General features: G+C 36.1%; 1 long non-coding RNA gene and 1 pseudogene across 1 annotated transcript; one reads left to right on the top strand and one right to left on the bottom strand.

Annotated features, from left to right (window-relative positions):
- Nucleotides 1–3,210: 3,210 nt before the first annotated feature.
- Nucleotides 3,211–25,403, bottom strand: LOC126599661 (probable trehalase; annotated as a pseudogene).
- Nucleotides 8,713–9,947, top strand: LOC126599664 (uncharacterized). Its single transcript, XR_007615213.1, has 2 exons — nt 8,713–8,794; nt 9,742–9,947. It is a non-coding gene; the product is annotated as an uncharacterized LOC126599664 (long non-coding RNA).
- Nucleotides 25,404–26,421: the final 1,018 nt, after the last annotated feature.

Genomic DNA, 26,421 nt, shown 5'->3' with positions numbered 1-26,421 from the left:
TAATCCAATTTGATAATGAAGATGGTAAGGGAAATAAAATAATAAATAATATTAAACATATTAAAATTATCCTAGGGAATAATTATACAACATTACTTAATTACTTAAAACAATTAACATTAACATTACTTAATTACTTACAAAAATTAACATGCAAGTATTAATTACTTAAAAAGATTAACATACGAGTCCACACAAATTTATTTGTTGTTGTATAAATTACAATAATATAAATTTAAGTTTGTAAACTTACCTTAAATATGGAAGTCTTTTTGTTCAAGCTTTGGAATGGATCTGGAATGACTTTGAAAATGGTAAGGAAAATAAAATAATAAATAACATTAAACATATTAAAATTATCCTAGGGAATAATTATACAACATTACTTAATTACTTAAAAAATTAACATGTAATTGTTAACATTACTTAATTACTTACAAAAATTAACATGCAAGTATTAATTACTTAAAAAAATTAACATACGAGTCCACACAAATTTATTTGTTGTTGTATAAATTACAATAATATAAATTTAAGTTTGTAAACTTACCTTAAATATGGAAGCCTTTGTGTTGCTTGGCTTTGGAAAGGATCTGGAATGGTTTTGAAAATGGTATGGGAAGAAGAAGAAACGAAAATTCTGTGAATGCCTCTGATACTCCACTGGATGAAAGAATGTAAGTATATAACAGACATTGACACTGTTTTGCATGTGAAAGACTCTTACTGACTGTCACATGATTTCATTATGAAAGCAGTATTATTTGTTGTCCATGTTCTGAAATTGCAAAAAGTTCTTTGGATCATTGGATCAGATAGCTAGACATAGGTTTGGAATGATTTGGTTTTGAATAATTTGGAGCATTGGATGCTTTTTTTTTCTTACACGCCACCACTCAGACAGTCAAAAAGACTGAAGAACTCACACTCCACCACACACACACTTCGAGACCCCCCACACCACACCACACACGCACACCACACACGTACACCACACACGGAGCTCAGTCTCTCTGTCGATCATTCATTTCCCACTACCACATTCTCGAATCCTCTCAATCTCTCTCTTCTCTCTTCTCTCTCTCTGAGGTCTGAGCCTTCGTTCTCACTGAGAACTTCTCAGTCTTCTCCCTCCCTTCCCCTTTCTCCAGTTCTTCCACACACACACAGAGACATCATCTCTCGAATCTCGATCCTCCTCGTCCGTGTCTCCGTGTCTCCCTGTCTCCCTCTGCTCCTCCCATCTCACCCGCCCTAAACCCAGCCGTCGACACCACTCGATAACCGCCTTCTAAACCACCTTCATCCATGGAGATCAACCGGAAATCATCGTAGTCCCAGCCGTCGACACCACTGAGGAGCACGACATTGTCCCAGCCGTCTTGGATTCGTGAGGAAGACGATGTTCCCAGGCTCCTACTTCTCTTCTTCTCGGCTTTTACTTTAAATTTTTGTACAGATTTCAATTTTTCTGCATGTTGCACCTTTGTTGTACTGAAATTGATTTTAGGGATTTAGGAATTAGGGTTTCTATTTTTGTACAGATTGCGATTTTTCTGCATGTTGCTTGATTTTTGTACTGAAATCGATTTTAGGGATTTAGGAATTAGGGATTCAGTTCATTTGCTTTGAATTCGAATTTGGGGATTTATGGATTCGGTTCATTTGCTTTGATTTTTGTACTGAAATCGTTCTTCTCGGCTTGTAAATTACAATTTTTGTACAGATTTTCTGCATGTTGATTTTTGTACTGAAATCAATTTTAGGGAATCCTGTATTGTAGATTCAGTTCATTTGCTTTGAATTAGAATTTGGGGATTTAGGGGTTCGGATTATTTGCTCCGGCTGTGTTCTCCGATGAGTCCATACCAAATATCGCGATAGTTTCGAAAATATCGCGATATTATCGATATTATCGCGATATTCTGCCGAAAACAAGTTGGATAGTTAATAAAATATCGGGGTCCCAAAAAAACGATAATATCGACGATATTTCGCCGATATTATCGATATTTTCTTCACTGCTAGAAACCACCCATGCTTATCATCAACAAGGCATCACGTAGGATCATCTTCAAAATCCAATGGAATAAGACCCTCAAATTTTCAAAATTATAACTCAATGACTTGAATACGTCAGCCGTCAGGTCCCTTTTTTTTGTGCAAGGAGAGTTGTCCTACATTGGTTGTTATGTGCTTATATGATTTTGGACTACTCCTCGTATTGTTAATTAGTTTTATGGTGAAACCTCAATTTCATCATGGTATCAGAGCGGGTTGTCCTCGTGTGAAGCCAACTGGCCACACGCGCTCCATGTCATTTAATTGTTGTTCACGTGTAGGCTTGAAAATCCACCACATATGCGGGGCGTGTTGAGAATTGTCCCACATTGGTGAGGAACAAGGTTTGCTATGTGCTTATATGGTCTTGGGCTACCCCTCATATTGCCAATTGATTTTATGGTAGAACCTCAATTTCATCAAGAAATACTTACGAAGGGGGAGAACCTGCAAATTGGCTTCTAAGTTCATGAAGGTTGAAGGGAAAAAGCGTTGAAGGTTGAAGAGAGCTAGGAGATGTGAGCCAATGAAGGACTGAAAACAAATACCGGAACGGCGGAGAAGGTATGAACGGCCAGAAACTCTAGGCCACATCATCACCATTAACGAGGTGTAGTCTAGCGGAAACAGTGGTGGCGGAGGAAGAGAAGGGAGCAAAAGATATAAAAGGCTTTACCGGTTTAAAGGGTATTTTAGTAATTTACACTTTAGTGAATAAAAAACCAATAATGTCATTTTTTACATGTATTAACTCTTGTCTTTTCTTGAAATGTTTAAAAAGTGTTGTCTGAATATAAAATGAAGTGTTAAAAGTATACTTTATGTGTAATTTTTCCAAAAAAAAAAAAAATCATAAATAAATAAATAAATATTATGGCAATGAACAAAAATTTCACCGTATTTTTTCCGCAAAATTTGCCAAAAGATACGTGTACATGATATATAAGTGTAATAATATTACTAACTCTAGTTTTGAGAGAGTCCCATTATCATTTCTTTTTTTTAATACGTGATGTTGATATCAATACTCCGGTTACAAATCTTTGTAGATATCATGACATCATCTCATTGGATTGTCAAACAAGCCAATTAGTGATACAAGAAGATCTTCCCCACCTATTTTATACATTAATAACGTGATCAGTCATATGACAAAAGAGAGCCATATAATTATGTACGACAAGTAATATGGAACATTTTCTAGTGGAGCAAGCCATAAATAATTTCAATTTTCCACATCTCAAAACAGGTAAAAAAAATATCAAATCAAAATAATGAGTACTAGTGCTTAAGGGTCACAATCTACCTTTCTGTCTTATGGCCATCCAAACTCCTCCAAGAATGCCAATACAACTCAATTTGACCAACCAAATCCAGTCTGCATTGTAATATACAGAGACAGATTAAAACAAATCATATTAGTCTGATAGCACCTAAAGAAGATCTACACACAAATAAAAACAATCACCTTCTTAATTTCTAATACAATTTAAGTGATCAATTTCGAATCCCCTATCCCGAAAGATTAGGCTTGTTTAAGATAGAGTCTTGTTAGAAAGAAAAAAAGTGATTAAGTGCATACCTGGGGTATGTACTCACCACCACCACCAGTTGCTCCAGTCATTCTCACATCATATTTTTCATCCATTGTGGCTGTTTTCTGGAAGGCAACATAATTGGTTCTGATCCACCTCACAGCAGTGTCTTCTGCCATTGATTTTGCTTCTTCTAATCCAGAATTTAGCAGACCTTCAACTATCATGTGCTGAAGTGGAGCCCAACCATTTGGAAAGTCCCCGTTTTTACAAGTTCCCACAAAATAACTAAAAGATATCGAATTTAGTTTGGTTTCACTTACCATTGTTGTGTTGAGTTTGTGAGGGATGTTGCAATACCAGCAGCACAAATCGGTCCTGAGCTTTGAAGACTTTTTGTAACTTTCTCCACCACAGAAGCAGCTTCACTCACACAAAGTGTAAAGCCTTTTCTCAGTTTACAACGTACATGAAAAATAATAAAAATATCTATCTTCTTATATGTTTTTTGGTGCATGATATGAAAAATATGCAGCTAACGCAACATTTAGAATCACAATTTCTTTCAGTGACGGATAGTGGAATACTGTCATGTTTAAGGTTAAGAATTTCGGGTTCAGCATGATGCAATTTCGGAAGCACAAACCTGAGTAAAATGGCTCAAGCCACAAAGGAACGAAGTTTGAAGCATATACATTCTGATTCTGGTTACAACCTTCCCATCTTTGATATTCCTAAAAGGGAAATTTTATTCAGACCCATTTATCCTCTTTTTACACCCAGCTTATCTTTTTTTATCTTGAAATTCCAAAAGTACCCAACAATTCTTTTTTTACACCCATAATGAAAAAGAACAAAAAATAAAAAATAAAATTGCAACACTAAAAAATTCCGGTTACCCCATCTCTCCAATCCCCAACCACCTCCAATTTCTACCCGTCCCTAACCCACCACCCCCCCCCCCCCCCCCAACAATGAAAACCCCAAAAATCTTCACCCATTTGGGGTATCTAAAGCTTGGCTGGGATTGAAGTTAATGGGATCGAAGTTGAGAGCTATGGTAAACGCCCAGAGATACCACCATCACCTAGAAAGAATACTTGTAGCTGCTGCATGCTTGAGCTGCATGCATGACACAGTTACGCACTTAATTCTTTGTCATTTAATATTGTTAGCTTTGCTAATGGATAAGGTTTTCTGTTTTCAAAGTAACTGCTTGATTGTTATTGGAAAAAAAAAATCAGTACATTAAACTTTGGATTTCAATATGGATGAGTATTTTGCTTGCCTTCATGTTCAATAGATTGAAGCCTACCCGAAAACAACAGATGTGCTTGTTCGTAACCATGGGATCTATGTCTGGGGAGACTCGTGGATCAATGCTAAGACTCAGGTGATGCTTATGATGCTAATGGTTTGGCAGTCAGAGTAATTGTCAAATCTTATGTTAACTGTAGATACAGATGGCTAACATATGGATCTGGAAGTATGGAGCCTTCAATCCTCTTTAGTGGACAGTAGGGAATGTGGCAGTGGGGGTTGGGGAAGGGTAGAAATTGAGAGTGGTTGGGATTTGGAGAGATAGGGTGGCCGGAGTTTCCTAGTGCTTGAATTTTATTTTATTTTTTGTTCTTTTGATTTTGGGTGTAAAGAGAAAATTATTGGACACATTCAGAATTTTAAAATAAAAAATAACAAGTTGGGTGTAGAAAGAAGATAAATGGGTCTAAATAAAATTTCTCTTCCTAAAAGCTTATCAATAAGAAGAAATTAGGACAACCGCCATTATAACTGTCAGAAAATTAAAGAGTTCCACGACTATACACCACATTGCATGTGTTTCTGTTGAGCTAGTAATCTAGCCATTGTCCCTTCTTTGCATCCCAGAAAACAGCTTTTATGGCCTTATGCCTTGCTTTAGAAGCTTTCAGGAAGTGCTCGGAAATGTTGTAGTCTCCTGTGACTTTTGCATGGACAGAAATGTCATGTTCCACCTACATTAACAGATAAAATAGATATTTTATTGTTTTCAGAACATATAATTTACAGGGGCTTCTTTTGTTAAGAGTCGAGAGACATACCCTTGGTAAGAATGCATTCAGATCAACCAGTAAAATCCATGTGGTAGCCAACGTTGTAAAATCCGAATGGTTCCTGCAACAAGAAAACAAAATCCTCACAAGTTAAGGCATCCTAAATTTTAAAAGTTGACTCATTCCTAGAAGGATATGAATATACAAACTACATTACATCATTTATCTTGTACTGAAATCCCATCCAGTCTCGCAGTTGATGCCACTTCCAGGAAAAATTGCTATTTCTCAGTAGCGTTCGAGATATTGGAAGCCAATTCCTTGTCCTGATAGGCATAAGATGTTAAAATGGGATACTAGTTTCTTTTTCTAGCTCTTCTTTTTTCTTTTCTTTTCCCGCCACTGATATAAACAGCAAAAATGTTTTTCAAATAAAGCACGTAGCGAGGGCATACAATGGTTGAAGATTCAGGCCTCGGTGTGTTCCACATTGCATAGTATCGACTCAAAGTGTGATTCTGAGATTTAGATTCCTGAACAATTACCTTATGAATACCTACAGAACCAGAAAACCAAATTAAAACTATTTAAAACCAACTGCAGATACCTTTCATCGAAAAAGTTTCTCATGATACCTGAATTCCAAAACTCATGTTCTTTGTTGAGTGCAGGGAGAGCCTTCCGAACCAACTCCACATCGCCCGTCCGCTTGTATATTTCATGAACCATTGCACTCAGAAGTGGTGGTTGGCTGCAAATTTTTAACCCATGATCAATCTTGCGGATCAACATGATAAATGGGGAATGCTCAATTGATGCTAACTTGGAATGCTTCATTTTTTATATTTAGAATTTGGCATCTCAGATTAGGGAGGTGAAGTTTATGTATGTTCAGTGGAGTGGCAACCTCGCTGCCCATGCAGTGGCTTCCTATGCTACCTTGCGTGGTGGTTCATTCCTATGGGATGCTTATGGTCCTGAATTTCTTTTTAATATTCTTGTAGAAGATGTAAACGTTTCTATGAGAATTTAATAAAATCTATCATTTGACAAAAAATATATATATATATATATATATATTGCTGATCAATCTTGCTTGCAGCAGAAGTTATACGAAGTAAAAACAATAAAGTTAGAAAAAATAAGAAGTGAATGAAGCATTACCTTCTGTTAGTGTAATAGATCCTTGCACCATTAAGGACATATCCATATTCCTCTATCATGAAAAGGAGTCAAAATATTTTGGGAAAATTAGAATCCCTTACAGTTTTTTTATATCATTTAGATTAAACATCTATGCTTTTTTAAAATTTGATTAAAGTACTTTGATTAATATTCACCTTTACTTTTTAAAATTAAAATAATTTTTGAATTTATCATTTTATCTGCATGATACATTTTTCCTCATTTAGTGGAGATATTAGTAATTAAACTATATTTTCTCTTCTTCCAAATATGTTAGATCAAAGTTTTTTTTTTTATTTGTTATGCAAACATTTAATATTATTTCTTTTTTTCATATGGTTTTTTCTTTTTCAAATAGTTGGCGATCAACATAAAAGCTCCGTGTAATTTTTTTTATTTTTTTTCAATTTTTTTGTGAAATTATATAAATATATATATATATATATATTGCTGTTTTTTTAAGTATAGTTGTTGACGAATTATTATTAGGTACAATACATTACGTATATATTATCTGCAGGTACGTTTGAATTTATAAAAATAATTAATTGGTACGTTTATTTGCAATTATGGTACTTTTGATTTTATACATATTGTTAATATTGGTACATTATTTTTATTTTGGTACGTTTTATTTTGTACACATTGTGTATTGATACGTTTATATTATTCTCAATCCTATTTTCTCTTAACGTACTAAAAGAAAAACTTATTTCGGCATGTTTGATTTTGGGGGATTTAAAAATATTTTAAACTATTTTGGAAAGAATATATCTTAAATCGTAGATAATTATTGCTAAATTGTAGCATTATTGTGAAAATAAATTGAATCTAACCAACTTTTTATTTTTTTTTACAATTATCTCTAATGGAAGAGAGTAATCAAAATGCTAGATTATAGGAAATTTGTTACAATATAATGTGCATATAGCACCAAAATTATGACAAAAATAAATTTAATCAAATCATTAAAAGGCATGGATGTCACAACCCGTCCCGAAAATGTACATTATTTTGTTATCGTTGATGTGAAAATACTAAATGCCCTCGAGCGTTTGTGGCATCGTGGGACTAGGTGTGGTTGTGGTTGAGGACCAATGTATTAAGTCCCTACTAATTTGGACCCAATTGGAGGTAAGAAAATTTTTGGTTGTGATTGGTGTACACTTTGGAACCACACACTCACATCCATACCCTTTCCCTCTCCTCTCTCCCGTACTCTCTCTCAGACTCACTCTCTCTTTCTTCCCTCTCCTCCATACGGACAAGGTCGAACCAAGCCAAATCATCACGGATTGAAGAAGAAATTGGTACCATTGTGTTCGTGAGGACCATACGAGTACAAAGGTACCAATTTCAAGTAAGAACTCGTTCGATTTCACGTTGAAAACTCAAGCTCCAAGTTAAGCACTATTCATGAACTTTCGAATGGTTGTATTTTAAGACAATCCAAGCTCATAGCGAGCTTAGTGAGGTCCCAACGAAGCTCGGAGTGCTTCATTTAAAGGTTTTGGACATTGGGATCATGAGGTTCAAAGGTGGCCGGTTTTGGTGAGATTTTTCCAACGTGTTTTCGAAGGATTTGAGGCTCCAAAGAGGTATAACCTTCTTCCTTGAAATTTGTGACATTTGGGTGAAGATTTCGTAGAAAATGGTGCAAAAACGAGAGAGAAATAGGCAGTTGCAGGTCTGCCCAGAATCCGGCACCGGTGGCACTATTCCGGCATCTGGAGGTTGAAGGTGATACGCGTGAGCTATAGGAAAAAAATTTCTAAAAATATCACGATGTTCGTAAGGTTGTGTAGGTCACGTTGGTATATTCATATACCCGTTTTGAGCTATGTATGAGAAGTTATTAGCTAGTTTTGCTTATATGCTTTAAAATAACGTTTTTATAGTTAATTCGCATATAGGTGAGACTTATCCCGAGGATGAGCGTATCTACGGGTGACTCGGGGGTTACGACCCGTCGACATATCAGTGAGTGGGCTTTTGTTTTCAGTATATAATTATATGCTTGATATATTTCCCAGAAATGTGTTTTAAATGAAAGTATGCTTTGAAATAATATGCCAAATGCCTTTATATTCTGAATATGCATTTCATGGTTGCATATATATATAATTGTGGTGTTGTGGAGGCATATGTAAGTGCAGGTAAGTTATGTTTAGTCTTGGTGAACTACGAACGGCTTGATCCCTGTTTAGGGTACGTAGACAGTCTAACGAGAGGTTAAGTGCAGCCATTCAATAAATGAGATGAACATGTTGATTGTCTATATGAGATATGATTGAGAAATGATGAACTCATAAACATGCACCCTAGATGATTGCGATTTAGCCAAAAAGAGTTGGCACATGCCTGTATATTATGTCACATACCGCACCATATGCTTACATTTGATCCAATTTAGGTGCACAGTCTTGTCGTACAGACCACTATAGGTGGTTCCATTTCGTAGGTGACTAACTATTTATCGCACAGCTAGCATGAGGGCGTAGCATTGAGCATAACTATATCACACCCAACCTTGTCGTACAGACCATTTCAGTGGTTCCGACTTATATGCAGTGTATTGCCGTATAGGTCATAGAAGTGACTCCGGCTAGATTGAGTTTGAGCTATAAATTTAGCCATACATACCACCTCAGGGGTTCCGGCTATCATATCATATTCCTATGAATCTATTCTTACCTAAATTGCAACTCTGTTATATCTTGGCATGGTTTATATACATGTGAAGATGATTACGTAAAGCATGATTTGAATTGATATATGTTCATATTCGTTTATGTATATATTTGTATCTTGATTCTGGGAAAATTATACATGTTTTACAACGAGGGGCTAGATATGTTGATAAATGAAATGATTTTGTAAAACATTTGTTTTTGCCCACTCACGTTTTCTGTTTTGCGCCCCTCCAGGTTCTAAGTAAGATTGTTGTTGGTGGCTCGGGATCTTCGGTAGTTCTGACCTATTTGAATAATAGTAGGACATTTCTGGTACTGTGTAACTAGTACTTGTCATACTGGACTACACCTAAACTTTATGCTCTGATTAGGAGTGTTTACTGTGTAACTCCTATCACTTTTTGTTTAGTAGTGCACACTAGTAATCTGGTTTTTAATTATTCGTATAATTGTTATCTTTACCGCTTCCGCACTGTGCACATGGCTACGTCACTCTCACGTGACGGCCAACATGCCTTGACCTCGGTCGGGGTGTGTCAGTTTGGTATCAGAGCTTAGGTTTAGCAGTCATATATAATTCTTGAATGTTCTAATCTTTGTGATGACTTATGTCAGAACTATGCCGCCTCGTAGAGAGCCCCGTCAACCAGCTGAATCTAGTTTCCTTGATATTGCTCAATTAGGGGAAGCTATAGTTTCTGCCATTCAGACAACATTCTGTACTCCCCAGAGGACACCTCTTGAGACAGTCCATAATCTAAAGTTGACTCACTTCATGGGTAATGAAAGTCATGAGGGGGGCTGAAAAATGGTTGAATCATGTGGAGAAGACCTTCCAGGTGATGCAGAGTCAGGGGAATCTTCCTCCTGATAGGTGGGTCGATATGACTACCTGGTTTTTGGGATAACAGCCTGCATTCTGGTGGAGATAGGAGTCTTACGAGATGACCCCAAATGAGATTGTGGACTAGGGAGTGTTTAAGGAACGGTTTCGGAAAAGGTTCATTCCTCTTACGTATATTGATCTTAAAAAACAATAGTTTACTCATCTAAGGCAAAGGAAGATGTCTGCTAATGAGTATTACAGGATGTTTACTGATCTGTCGAGATATGATCCGGAGGTTGCTGCTAATTCGGTAGAGATGCTTCGCAATTTCAGTTTGGGTACTAAGAAGAAATGGCGTTCCATAGCGACATCAACTCATTGTGCCTCTTACCAGGAGTTTTATGAGATTCTACTGAGGATTGAGGCCTCAGAGAACATGCCTAGTGAAAGTGAGGATGAGGAAGGAAATAATGGGGGCCAGAGACAAAATGACAAAGGGAAAGGGCAAGCATTTCAGGGACCCGGCAAGACTCAGAACTTTAAGATGAGTGGTGGCAATTCCAGCTTTTCTAGCGGGGGATTGAGTACTAATATGCAAAAGAGAGGTGGTAGGTTCACTAGAGGTCCGAGGTTCCAGAGACAGAGAGATCTTGGTGGTTCAGGTGGATCTGGTGCTCCCTTATACCGCAGGTGTAATAATCGACATTTTGGGGAATGTAGGAGAGGCAGCAACAGATGTTTTACTTGTAGAAAGATGGGTCATAGGGCTGCTCAATGCCCTCAGAGTCAGCAGAGACCCCAGCAGCCTTCATTCCCACCACCTGCACCTACCCAGTACGCTTCAGGATATGGTGGTTATGCTCATACGGGACGAGGAGGTGCCTACCACTACCAGGGTGACGCCGCTCCCTACACCTCAGGACGGCAGCAGTATTCTCAAGATTCTCAGTATCAGAGTGGGTACCCTCAGTACCAAGGAAGATCTATGTCTTATCAGCCTCATTCAGTCGGAGGATCTTAATGGTATCAAGGGGGACAGCCCCAGCAGCGAGAGATTGTTGCTAGTAGTGCAGGATCTTCGAGGCAGTTGGGTCAGCAGAGGCAGGGACATGATATTCATGCCAACAGAGGTCGCAGTGGACGACAGCAGAGTCAGGGGCGTATCCACAACATGTCACTGTAAAATGCCCAGAATAATCCAAATTTAATCATGGGTACGTTAAATATTCTTGGTCATTTTGCTAGAGTGTTGATTGATCGTGGTGCTACGCATTCTGTTATTTCTCATACATTTGCTCAAGTGACACAACCTCATCCTACACCTCTAGGATATAATTTAGAATTTTCTATGCCTAGAGGGGATAGCTGTTTTGTGGATCGGGTATATCCAGGATGTCTAGTGATAGTATAGGGTATTATTATGCCGGCTAATCTTATGCCGTTGGATATTATGGATTTTGATGTGATTTTGGGCACTGATTGGTTACACTATAATCGTGCCAAGATAGATTGTTATGGGAAGACAGTCACATTTCATTGTCCTGGATTACCTGAAGTTACATTTGTAGGAGAGCCTAGTGGGGTGAGGCATGGTATTATTTCAGCCATGAAAGCAAAGAGATTGTTGTCGAAAGGTTGTCAGGGATATTTGGCTCATGTAGTGTTGAATGATGATGTTCTTAATAGTTTGGAGGATGTTCATGTGGTCAGATATTTTATGGATGTATTCCCTGAGGATTTGCCTGGATTACCGCCAGATAGAGAGATGGAGTTTGATATTGATCTGCTTCCAGGTACGAATCATATATCCTTGACTCCTTACAAAATGGCTCATGCTGAATAAAGTGCAGTTGCAAGAGTTAGTGGATAAAGGTTTTATTCAGCCTAGTACTTTACCTTGGGGAGCTCCAGTTTTATTTGTGAGGAAGAAAGATTGGACTTTGAGACTGTGAATCGATTACAGGCAATTGAATAGGGTAACCATTAAAAACCGTTATCCTTTGCCTCATATAGGTGAATTATTTATTCAACTCCGAGGTGCTTGCTTATTTTCTAAGATTGACTTGAGATTGGGATACCAGTTGAAGATTAAAAATGAAGATGTCCCTAAAACCGCATTCAGGACTCGATATGGTCATTATGAGTTTCTTGTGATGTCATTCGAGTTAACTAACGCACCTGCAGCTTTTATGGATTTGATGAATCGAGTATTCCAGTCATATTTGGACAGGTTTGTTATTGTCTTCATTGACGATATCCTGGTATACTCTAAGTCTAAGGTTGAGCATGCTAGACATCTGAAGTTAGTGTTGAGCAGTTTAAGTGAACACCAACTATATGCTAAGTTTAGCAAATGTGAATTTTGGTTGAATCAAGTGGCATTCTTAGGACATGTCGTTTCTGCTCAAGGCATTCAAGTGGATTCTCAGAAAGTGGCAGCTGTGGAGAATTGGGAGCAACCTCGAACCGTCACCGAGGTACTGAGTTTTCTTGGCATAGCAGGCTATTGTAGATGGTTCGTTAAGGATTTTTCAGTGATTACCTTGCCACTGACGAGGTTGACTCGAAATGATGTTAAGTTTGAGTGGGATAGTAAATGTGAGCAAAGTTTCCAGCAACTGAAGTATTATCTCACCCATGCACCTGTTCTAGCACTTCCAGATGATAGCGGTAATTATGAGGTTTATAGTGATGTTTCTCTTAATGGTTTAGGTTGTGTATTGATGCACCATGGTAGGGTAATTGCTTATGCTTCGAGACAGCTGAAACCTCATGAGAAGAATTACCCTACGCATGATTTAGAGTTAGCAGCTATCATATTTGCCTTGAAGATTTGGAGACATTATCTTTATGGTGAGAAATATAAGATCTTCACAGATCATAAAAGCCTTCAGTATCTATTTACTCATAAAGATCTTAATCTTCGTTAGCGGAGATGGATTGAGTTACTTAGTGACTATGATTGCACGATTGAGTACCATCCTAGTTGTGTAAATGCAGTGGCTGATGCACTTAGCAGGAAGACTCCAGCCAGACTTAATGCCATCTATGATTGTCATGTTCCTCTTTTAACAAATTTGAGGTCCACTGGAGTGGAGCTAAGAGTGGAAGATCGATGAGAAGCCTTGGTTGCTAATTTCCAGGTTAGGCCAGTTTTAATTGATCGTGTGCTTGAGGCTCAAATGATTGATGAGGAGACCCAGGAAATAATTCAAGCAAGGAATCAAGGTAAAAAGAAAGATTTTGAGATTCGAGGAACTGATGGCATGCTTATGCAAGAAAGCAGAATGTATGTGCCGAATAATGCAGAATTAAAGAAAGAAATTTTGGATGAAGCACATATTTCGGCATATGCGATGCATCCAGGAGGCACTAAGATGTATCATACCATTAGACCATTTTACTATTGGCCAGGTATGAAAAGAGAAATTGCCGAATATGTGAGTAGGTATGCCATTTGCCTACAGGTTAAAGCTAAAAGAAAGAAACGGTTTGGGTTGATGTAGCCACTTCCCATTCCGCGGTGGAAATGGGAAAATATTACTATGGATTTTGTAGACAAGCTTCCTCGCACACAGAATGGTTATGACGGCATTTGGGTAGTAGTTGATCGGCTTACGAAGTCAGCACATTTTATTCCAGTGAGGGAGAAGTATTCGTTAAGCCGATTAGCTAAGTTATTTATTACACAGATTGTGAAGTACCATGGTGTGCCAATTAATATTATCTCGGATCAGGATCCCAGATTTACTTCCAAGTTTTGGATAGCATTCCAGGAAGCTCTTGGCACGAAATTACTTTATAGTATGGCATATCATCCTCAAACAGATGGACAATCTGAGAGGACCATTCAGACATTAGAGGATATGTTGAGATCTTCAGTGCTGCAGTTTGGAGATAGTTGGCATGATTGTTTGGATCTAATAGAGTTCGCCTACAACAACAGCTATCATTCGAGCATTGGTATGGCATCATTTGAGGCACTTTATGGGGAAATCTTATCGTACACCTCTATGTTGGTCAGAGGTTGGCGAAAGAGTTTTAGTGGGCCCTGAGATTGTGGATGTGACTACTTAAAATGTTTACGTAATTAAGTCTTACCTGAAAGCGGCCCAAGATCGACAAAAGAGCTTAACAGACAAGCATGTCACTGATCGGAAGTATGATGTAGGTGATTGGGTATTTCTGAAGCTATCACCCTGGAAAGGTGTTGTATGATTTGGAAAGAAAGGAAAGTTGAGTCCTAGGTACATTGGACCATATATGATCACCGAGTGAGTCGGTGAGGTTGCTTACAGGCTTGAGTTGCCTCCAGAGTTATCCAAGGTGCACGATGTATTTCATGTTTCGATGCTTCGACATTATGTTTCAGATCCTTCACATGTGATTCCTCCTCAACCTTTGGAAATTAATCCGGATTTGACTTATGATGAGGAACTAGTGACTCTATTGGATTGGAAGGATAAATAACTGAGAAACAAGACAGTTCGTATGGTTAAAGTGTTATGGAGAAATCATTTAGTGGAAGAAGCTATTTGGGAGACAGATGAGCAAATGAGAGAGATGTATCCACACTTGTTTTATGATTATTAGTGGATGTATTAGTTGTATGTAATTTCGAGGACGAAATTTTATAAGTTGGGGAGATTGTCACAACCTGTCCCGGAAATGTACATTATTTTGTTATCGTTGATGTGAAAATACTAAAATGCCTTCGAGCGTTTGTGGCATCGTGGGACTAGGTGTGGTTATGGTTAAGGACCAATGTATTAAGTCCCTACTAATTTGGACCCAATTGGAGGTAAGAAAATTTTTGGTTGTGATTGGTGTACACTTTGGAACCAGACACTCACATCCATACTTTTTCTCTCTCCTCTCTCCCGTACTCTCTCTCAGACTCACTCTCTCTCTCTCTCTCTTCCCTCTCCTCTGTACAGACAAGGTTGAACCAAGCCAAATCATCACGAATTGAAGAAGAAATTGGTACCATTATGTTCGTGAGGATCATACGAGTACAAAGGTACCCATTTCAGGTAAGAACTCGTTTGATTTCACGTTGAAAACTCAAGCTTTAAGTTGAGCACTATTCATGAACTTTCGAATGGTTGTATTTTAGGACAATCCAAGCTCATAGCGAGCTTAGTGAGGTCCCAAGGAAGCTCGGAGTGCTTCGTTTGAAGGTTTTGGACGTCGAGATCACGAGGAGGTGGCTGGTTTTGGTGAGATTTTTCCGGCGTGTTTTCAAAGGATTTGAGGCTCCAAAGAGGTATAACCTTCTTCCTCTTGAAATTTGTGACATTGGGGTGAAGATTTCGTAGAAAATGGTGCAAAAACGAGAGAGAAATGGGCAGTTGCAGGTCTGCCCAGAATCCGGCGCCGGTGGCACTATTCCGGCATCTGGAGGTTGAAGGTAGGCCTGGCAATTCCTGACACGACCTGATAACCCGACACGACACGAAATTAACAGGTGTTCGGGTCGACACGATAACGAAACGGGTCGTTATCGGGTAACCCGATAAGCACCTGTTAAGATAACGGGTTGGTTCGGGTATACACGTGGGTAACACGATACACGATAAGCAGAATATTAATTTAATAATTTTATAACCCTAAAAAAATACTATAATGATTATATATATTAATTTAACAATTTTATACCCCTAAAGACTATAATAATTATATATATATATATATATATATATTAAATTAACTATAATAATTATTATATATACATATATATATTAAATTTTATACCCCTAAAAACTATAATAATTATACATACAAAATAAATAGATTTAAATCTACTTAATAAATATATATATATATATATATATATATATACACACACACCATTGAAATTCATGGGATACGAATTATACGAAACTAATTTCAACGATCCAACCGTCAAACTTGTTTGTATATGCTTCGAGATCGCATCAGCAAAAAATTACAAAAAAAAAACATTCACAGATCAAGTAACGAGACAAAACTTTCCGACAATTATAAACGAAAAATCACGATTTAACGGTTATTTTAACTCCGATTTTGATGATTTTTTACAGCTACACTCCTTGACCCTATATGAATACAATGAATGAATTCGATCTTCAATTTAAAATATTTACATTAGTGGATACCACAAAATCTTACGTTATACTTAATGAAAATATAAATAAACTCTTAAGTGTTAGTGAATCTATTGTTTTGATGAGATACGCATTTTGTGAAACTAGTTTCAACGATCCAACCGTCAAACTTGTTTGTATATGCTTTGAGATTGCATACGCCAAAAATTGCAAAAAAAAAAAATTCAGAGATCAAGTAACGGGACAAAACTTTTCGACGGTTATAAACGAAAAATCACGATTTAACGGTTATTTTAACTCCGATTTTTATGATTTTATACAGCTACACTCCTTGACCCTATATGAATACAATGAATGAATTCGATCTTCAATTTAAAATATTTACACTAGTGGATACCACAAAATCTTTATGTTATATTTGATGAAAGTATGAATAAACTCTTAATTGTTAGTGAATCTATTGTTTTGATGGGATACGCATTCTACAAAACTAGTTTCAACGATCCAACCGACAAACATGTTTGTATATACTTTGAGATCGCATACACCAAAAATTACAAAAAAACAAACATTCAGAGATCAAGTAACAGGACAAAACTTTTTTATGGTTATAAACGAAAAATCACAATTTAACGGTTATTTTAACTCCGATTTTGAAACTTTTTTACAGCTACACTCCTTGACCCTATATGAATACAATGAATGAATTCGATCTTCAATTTAAAATATTTACACTAGTGGATACCACAAAATCTTATGTTATACTTAGCGAAAATATGAATAAACTCTTAAGTGTTAGTGAATCTATTGTTTTGATGAGATACGCATTTTGCGAAACTAGTTTCAACGATCTAACCGTCAAACTTGTTTGTATATGCTTCGAGATTGCATATGCCAAAAATTGCAAAAAACAAACATTCAGAGATCAAGTAACGGGACAAAACTTTTCGACGGTTATAAACGAAAAATCACAATTTAACGGTTATTTTAACTCCGATTTTGATGATTTTTTACAGCTACACTCCTTGACCCTATATAAATACAATGAATGAATTCGATCTTCAATTTAAAATATTTACACTAGTGGATACCACAAAATCTTATGTTATACTTGATGAAAGTATGAATAAACTCTTAAGTGTTAGTGAATCTATTGTTTTGATGGGATACGCATTCTACGAAACTAATTTCAACGATCCAACCGTCAAACATGTTTGTATATACTTCGAGATTGCATATGCCAAAAATTGCAAAAAACAAACATTCAGAGATCAAGGAACGAGACAAAAGTTTTAGATGGTTATAAACGAAAAATCACGATTTAACGGTTATTTTAACTCCGATTTTGATGATTTTTTACAACTACACTCCTTGACCCTATATGAATACAATGAATGAATTCGATCTTCAATTTAAAATATTTACACTAGTGGAGACCACAAAATCTTATGTTATACTTAATTAAAGTAAGAATAAACTTTTAAGTGTTAGTGAATCTATTGTTTTGATGGGATACGCATTCTACGAAACTAGTTTCAACGATCTAACCGTCATACTTGTTTGTATATGCTTCGAGATCGCATACGCAAAAAATTGCAAAAAACAAACATTTAAAGATTAAGTAACGGGACAAAACTTTTCGACGGTTATAAACGAAAAATCACAATTTAACTGTTATTTTAACTCCGATTTTGATGATTTTTTACAACTACACTCCTTGACCCTATATGAATACAATGACTGAATTCGATCTTCAATTTAAAATATTTACACTAGTGAATACCTCAAAATCTTATGTTATACTTAATGAAAGTATGAATAAACACACTAGTGGGTCACTTTCATTAAGCTTTGAGTTCTATTGGCAAGTTTTAAACTTTTGAGAAAGGCTTCACAACCTTGAAAACTAAAACACTTTCATTTTGCATATCCTTGCACATTTAATATTTGTAATAGATTAGTAGTGTATGGATGTATTTTTTATGAGGCTCTTATTTTCGAGTGTAGATGTAGTACTTAAGCGACAAATGTGTTTTAATGTTTTGAAGTAATATTTATGTGACAATGTGTGGTATGTGTAAATTTAAGAAAAAAAAATATTTTTCTTAACGGGTCATAATGGGTCATAACGGGTCGGGTCACTTTACCCGTTGGGTAAAGTGACCCGACCTGTTAAGGACCCGTTAAGATAACAGGTGTGACACGACACGACCCTTTAAGATAACAGGTGTTACACGAAAACGACACGAACACGACTGACACGACCCGTTTGCCAGGCCTAGTTGAAGGTGATGCACGTGAGGGTGCGTGACGCCGTGCCCTCCCCGACGCGTGAGCTATAGGAAATTTTTTCTAAAAATATCACGATGTTCGTGAGGTTGTGTAAGTCACGTTGGTATATTCATATACCCGTTTTGAGTTATGTATGATAAGTTTTTAGGTAGTTTTGCCTATATGCTTTAAAATAACATTTTTATAGTTAATTCGCATATAGGTGAGACTTATCCCTAGGACGAGCGTATCCACGGGCGACTCGGGGGTTACGACCCGTCGACATATCAGTGAGTGGGCTTTTGTTTTCAGTATATAATTATATGCTTGATATATTTCCCAGAAATGTGTTTTAAATGAAAGTATGCTTTGAAATAATATGCCAAATGCCTTTATATTCTGAATATGCATTTCATGGTTGCATATATATATATATATATATATATATATATATATATATATATATATATATATATATATATAATTGTGGTGCTGTGGAGGCACAGGTAAGTGCAGGTAAGTTATGTTTGGTCTAGGTGAACTACGAACGACTTGATCCCTGTTTAGGGTACGTAGGCAGTCTAACGAGAGGTTAGGTGCAGCCATTCAATAAATAAGATGAACATGTTGATTGTCTATATGAGATATGATTGAGAAATGATGAACTCATAAACCTGCACCCTGGGTGATTGCGATTTAGCCAGAAAGAGTTGGCACAGGCCTGTATATTATGTCACCTCCCGCACCATATGCTCACATTTGATCCAATTTAGGTGCACAGTCTTGTCGTACAGACCACTATAGGTGGTTCCGACTCGTAGGTGACTAACTATTTATCGCACAGCTAGCATGAGGGCGTAGCATTGAACATAACTATATCACACCCAACCTTGTCGTACAGACCATTTCAGTGGTTCCGACTTATGTGCAGTATATTGCCGTATAGGTCATAGAAGTGACTCCGGCTAGATTGAGTTTTAGCTATGAATTCAGTCGTACATACTACGTCAGAGGTTCCGGCTATCATATCATATTCCTATGAATCTATTCTTACCTAAATTGCTTACTCTGTTATATCTTGGCATGGTTTATATACATGTGAATATGATTACGTAAAGCATGATTTGAATTGATATATGTTCATATTCGTTTATGCATATATTTGTATCTTGATTATGGGAAAATTATACATGTTTTACAGCGAGGGGCTAGATATGTTGATAAATGAAATGATTTTGTAAAACATTTGTTTTTGCCCACTCATGTTTTCTGTTTTGCGCCCCTCCAGGTTCTAAGTAAAATTGCTGTTGGTGGCTTGGGATTTTCGGCAGTTCTGACTTGTTTGAATAATAGTAGGACATTCCTGGTACTGTATAACTAGTACTTGTTCTACTGGACTAGACCTAAACTTTATGCTCTAATTAGGAGTGTTTACTGTGTAACTCCTATCACTTTCTGTTTAGTAGTGCACACTAGTAATCTAGTTTTTAATTATTCGTATAATTGCTATTTTTACCGCTTCTGCACTATGCACATAGCTACATCACTCTCACGTGACGGTCAACATGCCTTGACCTTGGTCGGGGTGTGTCAATGGATGTTTAACATAGAAAATTCAAAACTGAGGCGTCTATATCAAAAGATCCCAAGTATTTTTCGATGTATCATACATTTTACTTGCTAGCAAGCCCCTGCACAACAAGTATACAATTATCCCAGCCCCATCAAACAATTCTCCATCCAGTATTTGCAAAAAAGAAATAGATACTCCATCCATGATGGCACTAAGTAATCTACATGCATTGAAGAATTCGTCTTTGAAATATACTCGGAGTTGCACTTTCGCCCCTAATTCCTATCATCATTAATGTTCCTCAAATCTAGGTACTTTTCGTCAATTCTCTCAACAACTGTTATTGTAATTGCAATACAGCTTATCCCAGTAAAAGACCCAAACCTACCATGCAGACAAGGCTTCATTCATTAAGGGCCAGTTTGGGATTGTTGTGTTTTTTTTTTTTTTTTTTTTTTTTTTTTTTTTTTTTTTAAATTGCTTATGTTGTACTTTAAGAATAATCAACTATAAAATAAAGATGATGAACATTTGGCTAATTGAATTTTAAAAGTGTTGTGAATATAAAAAAACAACGTAAAAGTGTTTGGTAAAATTTAATGTAAAAGTAATATAATTGTATACAATAACAAATGGACATAATAGTAGGAGTGGGGTGGTTGCAGTGGAGGTGTGGTGGTGATGCTAATAATGGGATGTGTTGGTTGGGGTGGAGAGGTAACAATGGTGGTAGGGCAGTGATAGCACCAATAGTGGCGGTTGTGGTTGCGGTGGTAGTGGTGGTGATAACGACAATGATGGTCGTAGTGGCAGTGGCGGTAATGATGGTCGTAGTGGCAGTTGTGGTTCTGGTGGCAGTCATGATGGTAGTGGTAATGATGGATGGTGGTGGCGGCAGCGATGGCGATGGTGGTAACAATGGTGGCAGTGGTGGTAGTGGTGGTGGCAGTAATGGTGTCAGTTGAGGTAATGATGGTGGTGACAATAGTAGCGCTTAATTTTTTTTCTCTAAAGTATAAAATGTGTGTGGAAAGCTAAATAATGTCACTTAAAAAAAATTTAATGAAGGTATACAACAATTGAAAATATTTAGGATGAACTGCCAATTTAGTCTCTGAATTATCACATCAGTGAAAATTAGATCCCTAAACTATTTTTTCAGAAAAATCGATCCTTGAATTATAAAAATTTGCCTATTATATTCGAAGCTACTATATTCAATTTTCCATTAATTTAATCACGTTATTTGCATGTGATACACATTGAAGTGTAGATTGGTAGTTTTTTCATAAAGAATAGTGTATGGAGTTAACTTTGGAGAATAAATTATTAGTTTTTCATAAAATAAAAAAATAGTGTAAGTTAACATTTGAGGTAAATTATACGTTAAATTTGCAACCTATATGAAATGTTAAGGGTTTGTAGACAAAAAAATGATGGTATTACACTTTAAAGTGTGTCAAGTGACTTAAGTTGATAAAAAAATTGAATAAAATAGCTTTGAATATAATAGTAGGGATGAAAATAGCAATTTTTAATGAATTTAGAGACTTATTTTACCGAAAAAATAATTCAATTACCTAATTTTCACTGAGGTGATAATTCAAGGACTAAATTGGCATTTCATCCAAATATTTATTAAATACCCAAATCTGCTTTTTATTAATGCAGCTTTTAAAAGCAACCTACATGTTGCTTTTGAAAGTTGTTGTCTGGAGCCCGTTGCTTTTAAAATAAGTAGGATATTTTACTTTTACCAAACACTTTTTTACTGCTTAACTTTAAAGTGAAGCAGTTTTAGTCGAAAAAAAGAGAGGGAGTTTTAACGAAAAGCTCGTAGTACTGTTCATTTTAACGAAAAATCACATTTTTACACTAAAAAGTCAATCATGGTACTATTCACTTTACCCTTTATTTTATCCTTATCGTTAAAACTCAAAGTTTTCAAATCATTTTCATTAATTTTTCTATTAAAAAAAAAAAAGCAATACCAAACAGAGGCTAAATCAAGTGATGATTTTAAAGCTAATTATATATACAACTATATGAGATTTAGGGTATTTTTCAAGAGGGCATCAAATCCTTGATTGTAAACAGTTGAAGCCACTTTAGCTCAAACTGCATGGTTTTTGTCAATTGCCTATGTGGTTGGGAGAAAAAAAATTAGTCCGATCAAGTTTTAAAAGTCAGGCCTTGCACTTCAGAGTGAGAGATTTTTTAATGTGTGCGGAACATGGAATGAAACATCATATATCATATACAATTAGAAGAACACTTAAAAAAATAAATAAATAAAATTTCCTTCAATTATATAATAATATGTGGTGTTACACCCCATATTTCAGATACACTGAAATATCTCTCTTAGACAGTTAACAAAATACCTAAATAGTTTGAGCTAGTGTGACTTAAATTGTTTACGATCTAAATTTTAATACCTTAAGGTAGTAATTCCAAACTTCAAATGTGTCTTCCGTAATTAGCTCTTGATTTCATTCTAACAAGGAGTCTTACACAAGAAAATCGATTGCATTTTTTGCTCAAATACTAAATAGGATGAAGATTAAAGCCACCTTCGAAAATCTGGAACTAGGATGAAGATTTTCAAATAGCAGTAATAATGCAACACATGGAAAGCCATGTGACATGCACTGTCAACCAAGTATATTAATTAGTAACGCCCTTTTTAGGTTGCGTATAAAAGTGCTTTTGATCATAAGTACATTGGTCAAAAGTGTTTTTACTTGAAAATGTCTATAAAACGTACTTTTCAAAAAAGTGTTTCTACGACTCATAAATGGTTTTAAGATTTTTCTTGCCAAACATTTGTCAAAAACGTTTTTAATTGATATAAGCGCTTTTAGCTATGCGTGCCGTAAATAGTATATGTCTAAGCTAGAATAAAAAAAAAAGAACTTTAACGAAAAGCATCTGGTACTATTCACTTTAATAAAAAACCACATTTTTACACTAAAAAGTCAATCCTGGTACTATTCACTTTACCCTTTATTTTGTCATTATCATTAAAACTCAAAGTTTTCTAGCCATTTTCATTAGTTTTCCTTAAAAAAAATGCTAGAGGGATTAAATTTTGTAAATTAAATGATATGAGAGTTGATAAGTGGATTATGAGTAATGCTAATGAGATCAATTTTTTTAGGCTTATTATATTAACACCCTACAAATTGTTGAATAAACCCCACATACTTAATACATCCCACATTTGCTTTTTCACTTAAAAATTACCTTAATGCACCCCATATACTTCTTCATAATACCCTCACACCCTACATTCTCAATATACATCTTATATTTTCTACATACACCCCACATTTCTCAAATCTTATAACACTCATTTTTAATTTTCATGGACTGAATCTAAACATTTGAACGTTTTGTTTGCCGAATGATTTCAAATCATCTGAGAGCCATTGATATTTAATACTATATGAACAGATGCAACTCAATTTCATGCGTGTGGCTGTCTAACATTCAATTGAAATAGATTCCTATAGTTGCTGCACCTTTTCTCAAGGGTGGCCGCATAAAATGTTGCCTTTCTTAATCGCTAAATTTTTCTCTTGGGGATGATAAGGTGGGTTTTCCCAGACATATGTTGTCATTCATATATTGAAGAACTAGGTCTCCATCTTTTCTTTTCTTTTTTTGTCGAAAAGAACTAGGTCTCTATCTTTCTAATACAAATAACATAAAAGAACCAACAAATTTGATGGGGATTGGCACCAAATGATTCCATCAGACCTTCAAAATTACCTTCTCTCAATACATGTGGAAGGTATATCGATTTCGTGTTCCATTAATCAAAAATAATTTTTCTCAATTAACATGTCTTTAGTTTCATTGGTTAGGGTTTCGTTCAACAATGGAGGGTGAGAGGGGTTTTGATAGTTGAAGAAGAGAAATAATACGCTCAAGGTGATTTAGGGTGTATTTAGAATTTTTTTTAAACCTAATAAGGTCAAAATTGTCATAACATAGTGGAGTAAATAAGTTATTTAATATTAAATTTTAATGTGGGCTGCATTCAACAGTTTGTGGGGTGCTAATATAAAAAACCTTTTTTAAAACTAAATTTGCAAACTCAATAATGTGGTTGTAGATGATTGGATTATTAATTAAGTGTCAATTAACGTGTTTGTTTCTTATTGGCAATACGTCATTCAGTTTGTAATTTTGTTTGAAAATGTTAGTCTTCCAAGCATTACTCATGAATTATTACTTAATTGTTGATAAACGTGCTAATTTCTTATTAAAGACACCTAATTTATTTTATAAATTTAATCTCGTTAATATTACTAATGATTGCTCCTATCTGAGCCTTATCATGATCCGTGCACAATGATTCAGACAACATGATCAATCCAACTTTGCTTCCTCAAAAGTTGAAAAAAGAAGACGTAGCACTGTGTTATCAGTGTTTTTGGCCACAACTGTTAAGTTTTAAGTTTTCAATCTAAAAAAAAAGAAAGAGAGATTAACACTAATGACTTGCCTAATCACCCAGTAAGAATCCCAGTAATAAACCTCCCTAAACCTTGAACCGGGAATCACAAACTGCTCAGGCAGAGGAAGCACAGAGTGTGCAACTCAGGCTTCTTGTGGACCCCACCAGAGACCTTCCTGCTCAAGTTCTTCCAAAGGGAATGAACCTCCAGAGCCCAAACCCTCACTTCCGGGTGCTTCACCATCGGCAGGAACCCCTCCGGCTCCGGGACGAAATCCTCCGGCTCTGCAACCACCACATCCTCCCCTGCACCCTCGTAGTATTCATCCACATACTCCTTCAAATCTTTGGCAGACACGGACCCACCTGCTGACCGTGGCAGCCGATCAAAAACCTTCTGAGTCGCCGGCAATTCGAGCTTCAGCGACAAATCGACGTAGTTTTTCGGATCGAAATTTTTTTTTCCGAAATTGTGAGAATAAAAATTAAAATGAATTGTGTGAATAACATCTGCATCAAGCAACTTTTTAATATTCATTACAAGATGATTTTTACAAAAAAAAAAATCATTCAAATCAGATCGTTTATGTATATAAAACAAATCAACTGTACATGTACCAACTAATATACGTATGATTTGATATATTTGAATGATAAGACCATCGTCAATTTAAATATTTTTCTTACCCATTAAAAAAGATGAGATTTGATATATTTGAATGATAAAGACCATCCTCAATTTAAATATTTTTCTTACCCAATAAAGATACGTTGATTGCAAAAGATGAGATTTGATGTCCTTTGAAATAGCGTAGGCTGACCACCGACCATCGGGATTAGGGCAATCATGTGAAACCACCACCAATCCGCCCTTTTACATTGATTTATCTCTTCTTCTTTTTATTATTTATTTTTCTTTATTTTGGCATTTTTATCGACTGATAAGAATAGCGAGCAAGATGCAACCTCCAAAGAACCCCAAAAGAGAGAGACATTGTTTTCTTTTGAGTTTTTGACTCATGAAATCCTTTTAGAAAGGCACCCAATCAATTTTTCTTACATACGACATGTCGTCCAATTTTCATTGCCAATTCATTTAGAAAGGGAATAATAAAAGCGAGAATTAAATTATTACTAGCTTATGTAAGGTTAAACTCACTATCATTCTTTCAGTGTAGATTATATATTTGTTAAAAAACGAGAAAAATAAAAAAAGAGAAGAAAAAAAAGAGAAAATTTAGGGGAAAGAAAAAGACAAAGGGAAAGGGTGTGTGGGTGGCTACTGGTTAAGCACCTCCCTCAGATGTCCCTTCGAAATTGACCATGAGCCTATTTCCGGAGTTCTCAACCGGTTCAGGACCGGTTTGGTTGGTTTTTAACTTTAAAACATTAAAACCGAAAACCGACCAAACCGGGTTTGGTTTGGAAGGTTTCCTTGGAACTTTAACCCAATCCAATGGTTTATAGAATGAATTTCAAACTCGATCTGATTATGGTTGCGAACAATATCAATCAATCCATACCCTCCTTCACAAGACCACTAAATCATCCCGGAAAAATAATTTTTCAATCGCATAAAAAAGAGGACCCACGTGTAATAGATTCACCACGACGATGCATTCCCGTCCATGGAAGACCACTAATACTAGTTGGTTCTCTAGGCCTCACTATAACCGCAGTGCATTAACTCAAA

This window comes from Malus sylvestris, chromosome 14 (genome assembly GCF_916048215.2).
Source record: "Malus sylvestris chromosome 14, drMalSylv7.2, whole genome shotgun sequence".
Taxonomy (NCBI): domain Eukaryota; kingdom Viridiplantae; phylum Streptophyta; class Magnoliopsida; order Rosales; family Rosaceae; genus Malus; species Malus sylvestris.
Note: the sequence above shows the minus strand (reverse complement) of the source record. Positions and strands in the feature narration are given on the sequence as shown.